At 34.8% G+C, this 9516-nt stretch overlaps 1 pseudogene; it reads right to left on the bottom strand.

Moving 5' to 3' along the window:
* Positions 1-8805: 8805 nt before the first annotated feature.
* Positions 8806-9194, bottom strand: LOC119529294 (annotated as a pseudogene).
* Positions 9195-9516: the final 322 nt, after the last annotated feature.

The raw sequence follows: 9516 nt of genomic DNA on the forward strand, positions 1-9516 counted from the left end.
GATACCTGAAACTATCAAACTACAACCCAGAACCCGTGAATCTCGAAGACAGTTGTATAAAAATGTAGCTTATGAGGGGTGACAAAGGGATTGGGAAAGCCATAAGGACCAAACTCCACTTTGTCTAGTTTATGGATGGATGTGTAGAAAAGTAGGGGAAGGAAACAAACAGACAAAGGTACCCAGTGTTCTTTCTTACTTCAATTGCTCTTTTTCACTCTAATTATTATTCTTGTTATTTTTGTGTGTGTGCTAATGAAGGTGTCAGGGATTGATTTAGGTGATGAATGTACAACTATGTAATGGTACTGTAAACAATCAAAAGTACAATTTGTTTTGTATGACTGTGTGGTATGTGAATATATCTCAATAAAATGATGATTAAAGAAAAAGAAAAAAAAAAAAAAAAAGGAAATGGAAAGCATCTTTAAAGTCTTGAAAGGAAATTATTTAACTAACAAGGAATTCTAGAATTCTGTACCCAGAAAAAAATATTTTAAAAACAAAGTCAATAAAATAACTTTTTCAGAGAAATAACCACTGAGAAAATTAATTTCTTAAAGATCTGTCCATCAAGTAAAATAAAGGAAAATCTTTAGGGAAAAGTAAAATCATGCTAGCTGAAATCTAAGATCTACAAAAAGGAATGAATTGTAGCATAAAGGGTAAATATGAGGGTAAGAAGAAAATATACTTTCCTATCTTTTGACTTCTTTAAAGAAGATTGTTTAAAGAAAAACAAGTACAGTGTATTGTGAAGTTTACAACTTATGGTAAAGTAAAATGGATTACAAAAATAGCACAAAGTACACGACAAGAAAATAAAAATGCATTGTTTTATGTTCACATATTGTATGTGAAGTGATATAAACCATTTGAAGTTAAATGTATTGTTAAAATACATATTATAAACCCCTTAACAATCTTTCTCCCTCTCTCTCTCTCTCTCAGTTAAAACAAATTAATTCAAGGGGAATAGTTAATATTCAAGTAATTATATCTTTAAAACAAGTTCACATTAATCAAAAAGAAATCAATAACAATAACAACAACAAAAAAAAAGAAAGGTAAAAGAACATAAAGCAATGACACAAATAGGAAGTAAGTAGGGGTAGATTTATATCCAAACATATCAATAATTATATTAAATACAAATGGTCTAAGCTCTTCACTTGGAAGTCAGGTAGTGTCAGAATGGAGTAAAAATCAGGAATTCACCACAAGCTAACTTTAAAAACTCACTTTAAATATAAAGATACAAATAGGTAAAAAGAAAAAAGATGGAAAATTGATCAAGAAGGCATAATATTCCTAAATAAATATGACCCTAATAATATTCAAAATACATGAATCAAAAAGACACATGAGAATATAAATAATCAAACCCAAAATTTTAATTAGAGATTTGAACACTTTTCTCTCAGCAATTTATTTAACAACTAGAAAGAAAACTAAAAGGGATACAAAAGACAAACAGTGTTAACCAGTTTGACCTAATTGACATTAATGAACACTCTACCCAGCAACAGATGAATAATGATTTTGTTCAAGTTGTCATGAAGCAGTCAACAAATAAGATGGTATACTAGGCTATTAAAATATTAATGAGCTTTAAAAAACGAAATCATGCAATTTGTTCTCTGACCCCAAAGTAATTAAATTAGAAGGGAAAATCAGAAAGATACCTGAAAAATTTTCAAATACGTGAAAATTAGACATTACTTCTAAATGACCCATAATTCAACTAAGAAAACAAGAAGGAAATTAAAAAATATTTTAATTGTTTGAAAATTTTAAATATATGTTAATATGTGTAGGAGACATCTAAGCTGTAATGTGAAAGAAATGCATAATATCAAATGCTTATATTAAAAAGGAAGACAGATTTAAAATCAATGCCATTTCCATCTTAAGAAAATATGAGAAGAGAAAAACATACCCAGAATAAATATAATGAAGAAAATTATACATAAATGAGCAGAAAACAATGGCAAAAGTAGAAAGGTATTTCAATGGGGAAAGGAATCTTTTAAAAAATAGTGCTGGTGCAAGAAGATAACCATTAATAAAAAACACTCAATCCTTACCTCACACAATACACTGAAATTAGTTCTAAGTGGATCATAGATCTGAAATAAAATCTTGAAATATAAAACTTATTAAAGAAAATATAAAATCTTTACAACACTGGAACAGGCAAATAATTTTTAAACATATCATAAAAAAATCTATAAAATAATTGATAAAATGTAATTTAACCAAAATTTAAAACTTCTTTTTAAAATTCACCATTAAGAAAATTAAAAAGACAAAATATGAGGGAAATATTCATAATACATATTTATGGCAAATGACTTCTACTCAGAATATATAAAGGACTTTCAAACTCAGTGGCAAAATGTTTGACAGACATGTCGCAGAATATAATATAAAAATGCCCAAGAATTCCAGGAAAAGATGCTTGACATAGTTAGCCATCAGGGAAATGAAAATTAATACTAGTATAGAAAGCAATACATATCCGCTAGATTGAGTAAAATAAGAAGATTGACAATATCAAGCAGTGCTGAAAATGTGGAGCAATTGGAACACTCATAAATTGCTGTTAGGACTGTAAAATTGTACAACCGCTTTGGATAACATTTGGCAGTGCTAAAACAGTTAAACATACGTTTACCATAAGAACCAGCACTTCCATTCTAAAGTACTCATCCAAGAGAAATGAAAACATATGCCCACACAAAATGCACATAAATATGCATAGCAACCTTAATTATTTATTGTAATAAAAAAAAATCGGGAAGAAAATCAAATGTCAACCCATGAGTGAACAAATAAACAAGTTTGTGGATATCCCTAAATGGAATATTAATTAGTAGTAAAAAGGAACACACACAAACAAATATGGATTGTTCTCCAAAGCACCTTGCTGAGCAAAAGAAGCCAGACGCCAAACTGTACTTACTATATATTTAAGTTTCCGAGACTGCAGAAAGCCTAGGAAATGGGTTGACTTTTAACAATGGGAATTTATTAGCTTATATTTTGAGGCCATGAGATTGCCCAAATGAAGACATCATCAAGACAATGCTTTCTTCCTGAATACCAGCTGCCAGTGATCCTTGCGTCTTGCACATGTTGGCATCTGCTGGTTTCTCTCTTCTCTTCTGGGTTTCTGGCTTCATGCATTCAGGCTCTTGCTTCTGTGACTTTCTCTCTCTTTGTCTGAATTTCATTCTCTTATAAAGGACTCCAGGAAGAGGATTAAGATCCACCCTGGGTTGCACCTTAACTGAAATAACCTTATCACACACAGTGAACACTAAGCTAAAACACGGACAATTAATAGTACAATTATAAAAATGTGCTATTACCAGTTGTATAACAAATGTTCCACACCAATGCAAGGTGTTACTTATAGGGTGGTATATGGTAATCTTGTATTTTATGATTACTATAAACCCACAACTTCTCTAATACTGTAAACCGACAACTTCTCTAATAAAGAAAAAAAAAAAGGTTTTCTCATAAGAACAGAGAAGAAAATGCCAGGCATAAATTTCATATTTTTCTTACAGAATTGGTTTCTTTGTCTCTATTTTTCCTTATTCACCAGCCTTACTTTTAGAAACATACTGTCAGAAAACATAATGTTAAAAAAATTATTGAAAAAGTCCAACATTAAATTAAATCACTTCTATATGTAAAGTTTGATTGATTGATATTCACCATTCATTTTCCTTTTAAATTATAATACTAATAGAGGTCACAGATTAAATGCTATTATTCTAGGTTTGCTTAAGTCAATATTTGGAAAATCAAATGACATTTTTCATGTATGCCTTTGTACATGGATGATCCTTGTATGACTCAGACCCTACTCATTGCTAGTATTTGAAGGTGTCATCTCAGTGGGATTGAGACTAAGAAGGTTCTAACTACAGAAGATGTCTTGCCTGTGATGGTTTTCATTGCAGAATAATTAATTAAACAAGTGACAGCAACATATTAATACTCTCCCTTAAACATGTTGCTGTCACTTGTTTAATTAAAATATAGTAAAAACCTATCACAAACTCTGAAAAAGAACTCCTATAACTTGCAAGCTATTTTCAGCTGTAAGAGAACAGACCACATTTACTATTTGTTTTCTGATTCCAAAATAACTATATTAGTAGAAAAATCCTGATGATGAAAAGGGAAAAGACTCTCTGTAAGCCCCATGCAACAGTAAATATGTGCTACTGATCATTAGGGCAGAAATGCTTTGCCCTATTTAGTGTTTGTATCAGTCCCATGAGAAGTATACTCCCATTTTAAAGATAAAGACAATGAATTTCATTCAGAGAAGTTATGTAATTTGTGCAGTTACTTGTAATCAAGGGAAGAATAAAAATCCAAACCCAATCCTAACAGTTCCCCAATTCCATTCCTTTTTTCTGTTTTTAATGTCTACAATATGGATAAGAGAATAGTCATGATAATTGTAGATAGCTGAAGAAGATAAGAGTCCTCAGACAATTCAACATGTGAGGCAGCAGAGTGAGAGATACTCAAATAATGGAGCTTCCAGGAATGAGTGAGTGCCAGCTGAGCCAATGCCATCCCTGATGCAATCATAATGGTGCTCACTCCCTCCCTCTCTTTAACTGTATGCCAGCTTTCAGTTCTCTAAGTGATTACTTAATTAGCATAAAATTTCACCACGCATGGTTAGTTCTGTCCATGGCTATACTTGTAGCTTTTTATGTCTCCTGGCCAGAATTTGTATAGCCTCTCCTAACAAATTTCACAGGCTCATATGCATATTTTTCTCAAAAACTACAAAGCTGGGATATGATATCATGATAAGTTCTTGAATTTGTTCTCCCTTGCTCTGATTAACACTGACTGCCCTTAAATCTGCTGAGCATCAACTTTACCTGTTTTAAATATAATATCTATTTCACAGGATTGTTACAAGAATTAAACATAGTTCTCATTATAGAGCTCATTATCTATATTTAACAAAATGTGAAGTTCCATGTTCAATCCAACTTCTCCTATTTATCTTCAATTTTTGCCAAAGACTGCCACTTTTTAAAGCCATAATCTAAGACAATACCAAAAATTTTACCATTTTTGCTAAAGAAAGACCTCTTGATGTGTTGAAAAATGTCACCCCTTTATTATGTACAATGTGCTCATTTTATTTATATTATCTATCACTGAGAGACCTACAGGCATATTAAAATCACTGAACTATTTTCTTTGAAGATTAGTTTTAATGTTATTCATTGTCTCTCCTCAGTGTTACAATAATAAATAAGTTTGCAGCATATGTACACACCTCTTCAACTCTCTATGTCCACCACATATGGAGATGAGTAGGGTTCAAAAATCACTTCTACTTGTGGTCACATAACTCACTGTCCAAAGCCATGATATTATGAAAACATTGATTGTATTGAAATTATTTTACTTAGTGGTAGATAATGGCCTTTTTGTTCTTCTTTCCCCTTCAGCTTCCATTCTAATTGAAGAAGTTTTGACTTCCCTGGTGCTTTCATAGTTAAAGCTGATGGATTCAGTACAGATTGTCCAACTCATTTTATCTTTACTTACAAAGGGAACCTACTGGGTGATGGAATGATGCTTATAACACTAACAGTGCACTTCATTTGTAGTTATTAAATACTCAGCAGGCTCCTTACCACACTGATATTCGTTCCCCAGTCAAGGCTCTTGTCTGACATGGCCCCACTGAGTAAGATGCCATTTACTGAAAATGAGAATTCAGCTGGATAATTAATAAATGCCACAATGCTCTCAAACACATGCATAACTTGATAGGTGAGAAATAAAATGCGCAATCTAAGGGCAAACAACACAAGTTCTCTGCCCTGGCATTTTAAAGTTTGTGAAGACTTAAGTGGACATCTGGTTCTGCTTTTCTTAATGCAGGAAACCACTGTGAAAACTCCCCAATAAATGGTGATGTGGATTGAATTGTGTACCCCAGTTTGGGTATGTTGTTGGTCTTGATCTACATTGTGCTGGTGTGGACTTATTGTACATAAGAACCTTCAAGATGTTATCTTGGCAAGAATCAGAAGGTATTGCCCAGCTGAATCAGGTTGGGCTTTAATTCAGATTACTGGGGTCTATATAAACTGAGTGAAAGTCAGACAGAGAGGGAAGTCAAGGGGAGTAGCCAGAAGGTGGAAGTCAACAGAACCTGGAAAAGAAAGGAGAAGATGACTCTACATGGATTGCCATGTGATGGAAAAGCCAGTTAACCTCAAGGTTTGTCAGCCAGCCAGAAGATACTGACCACAGAAGGAAGCAAGCCTTCTAGCCTCTGAAACTGTGAGCCAATAAATTCTTGTTGTCAAGCCCACCTTTTGTAAAGTATTAGTTTTAGCAGCTGGAAAACCAAAATGGTTTTGACATCAGAAAGTGGGATGCCACTATTACAAATACCTAAAAATGTGGAAATGGTTTTGGAATTGAGTAATGATCAGAGGCTAGAAGAATTGTGAAGTGCTTGATAGAAAAAAAGCCTAGATTGCTTTGAAGACACTGTTAGTTGAATTAAGGACATTTAAGATACTTTTGATAAGGCCTTAGAAGGAAATGATGAGTGTGTTATCGGGAACTGAAATAAATGTGATCTTTGGCAGAGAACTTGGAAAAATTGTGTTCTGATGTCAGATTGAAAGTAGAACTGATAAACCATGAACTTGAATATTTAGCTATAGAAATTTCCAATCTAAGTGCAGAAAATACAACCTGTCTTCTCCTTGCAGCTTGTGGTAAAATGTGAGAGGATAGAGATAAGCTGGGAAATGATTTCTTAAACACAAAGAAATCAGAAATTGATGGTTTGGAAAATTCTGAGCCTATCCAGGTAGTGTGCTCTGAGACTAGGGCCAGAAGCCACTGTATCAGTGATCTCCCTGAGCTTCCAAGAAATGAGTCCCCAGAGGACACGGCTCCATGTGAAAAACTGTTTGCTACAAATGCGTGTCTGAACATGCCAGTCAACCATTTCAGTGGGAGTCAGGATTGGTAATGCAGTTACCCAGGAAGGATCTGTGGAAAGTTGTATTGCGTGATGGTTTGAAACTGCTTGAACTGCATGCAAAGCTGACAAGGTTTTGCAAAATTCAAATGAAGAGAAGCAATGCCTGAAAGGGAAAGAAAAGAGATGCATTGAAGGAAGAATGACTTCAAAGGCAGAGTCACAGCAGCCAAGGGCTGGACCAAAGAGATCTTATTGGACCAAGAGAACAGGCCCAACCACTTGTGTAGAAAGGGTGACCTGCCCTTGTATTTGGAAGGGTCAGGCAATCTACCCTGTCACATAAAGGGGATGGGCTTTGCACCCCATTTTTCAGGGAAAGTGCCACCACCTCAATGTTCAGAGATGGTGGGCTCTGTGCCCTGTTTATCAAGGGGAGGAAGGCTACTGTGCAAGTGCTTGGAAGGGGTGGGCCTGCTGTTCCATCAGGGCTGGAGTATAAGGCACTGATCTGTAGATCATTCTCAGACCTTAGAATCTAATGGGAGTTTGCTTTGCTTTATTTCAGATTTGTTTGGAACCTTCCAATGTCTCCCTTCTGGAATGGGAATATTTATACTGTGCTTGTACCACATTATATGTTGGATGCAGATAGCTTTTTTAGTTTTACATGTCCACAGATAGAGAGGAATTTTGCCCCAGGACAGACAACACCATTAGCTGATTTTGATGAGACTTTGTACTTAGCATTGTTACTGAAATCACTTAATTAAGGCTTTGGGGATATTATGACAGAATGAATGTATTTTGTATGTGGGTAGAATATGTCTTCTTGGGATCCAGAACATGGACTGATATGAATTGAATTGTGTGCACCACTTTGGACAAGTTCTTTTTGTTGTCTGCATTCTGGCGGGTGTGGGTATATTGTAAATAAGAGTACTTCAAGATGTTACTTCAGTTAAGGTGCAGCCTGAATAAATGAAGTCGAGATTTAATTCAGATTACTGGAGTCCTTTGTAAACAGAGAAGTCAGACAGAGAGGAAATCCAGAGGGAACAGCCAGAAGCTGGAAGTCATTGGTACCTAGAAGAGAAAGGAGAAGACATCACCACATGCATTGCAATGTGATGGAAAAGGCAGAAACCCGAAAAGATACAAACATTGGGGAAAGCAAGGTTTTAGACTCTGAAACTGTGAGCCAATAAATTCTTGTTGTTATGCCAACCCTTTGTATGGTATTTGTTTTAGCAGCAGGGAAATGAAAACTGTTGGTGAGATGGTATGAATTTGAATGACAATAACAGACTTAAAACTCACCAGGTTACTAAATTGCTAAACAAACTGATAAGAAAAGCTCCACCTCTTATTTTCTGTCTGACCTTAGAGATATCACTTGGCCCCTGTAAGCCTCTGTTCTTAAATCTGTGAAATAAGTATAAACAATGCATCCAGTCTTTCCCAAAGTGTAACTAGCAAACCAATGATGGCAAGCACTTAAATTAGAAGGTATATTGATAAAAATTTTAAAATAATCCATAATTGTTTTATTTTAATGAAGATTAGAAAAAATAAAATTTAGCTTATCACACCCATTCTTCCAAGGATATCATTCACCAGGAGGAGGCTAAGATTATGTAGAAATATTAGTCTGCAATGATTAAAGAAAAAAAATAGTAAGTAAATAAGAATACAAGAGAGAAAAGTCACTAAATTTGTATATGGATTTTTTTTATGGTTTTATTTCACACAAATAAAACTTGCACATGAGCTGTCTATTTTTTTCTTTTTTCTTTTTTGCTTCACAGCCAGGTATTGGGGTTGGTGACTCTGATGACCAGCTGGACTGCTCTTTCCACGATGGCTTTGCAGTTCTTGGAAGAAATGCTGTGAGCAATCTCAGCACAGTAAGATTTATTGCACATCAACAGCACTGCCAGCTCCTTGACATTCTGGACCAGGAACTTTTGGAAACCACTGGTCAGTATTTGCTTAGTTTTCTTGTTGCTCCCATATCCAACACTGGGCATCAAGATCTGTCCCTTGAATCTTCTCCGCACCCTGTTGTCAATGCCTCTGGGTTTCCTCCAGTTATGCCTAATTTTGACATATTGGTCTGACTGGTGCCAGGTGAACATCTTGCTCCTCTTTTTGTGATCTTGGGCTTTACATGGGATCTGAGGGCAGCCATGATTCCAGGTAGGAGATGGCTGCCACCCCCATGGGCAGCACCAAGGAAGAGACAGCTGTATGTGGATTTTTGACAGTCAGGAAAAGTAGAAATAATTTATTATAAAACACTTGGCAAACTTCCTGGGCCAATAAAACTTAGTAGTTATTGCTGCTGTTATTCTTACTGGCAGTGATGGTAGAAGTGGTGTCAATAAGATTAGGAGTAATGGTAGTAGCGAAATACTAGTAGGATATGGACGAAAATCTGCTCTCAGTTAGTTTTGTTTCTGTTTTTTTTTGTTTTGTTTTGTTTTAGTCTTTTAAATTCTACCCTTTTTTTC

This window comes from Choloepus didactylus, chromosome 3 (genome assembly GCF_015220235.1).
Source record: "Choloepus didactylus isolate mChoDid1 chromosome 3, mChoDid1.pri, whole genome shotgun sequence".
Classification (NCBI taxonomy): domain Eukaryota; kingdom Metazoa; phylum Chordata; class Mammalia; order Pilosa; family Megalonychidae; genus Choloepus; species Choloepus didactylus.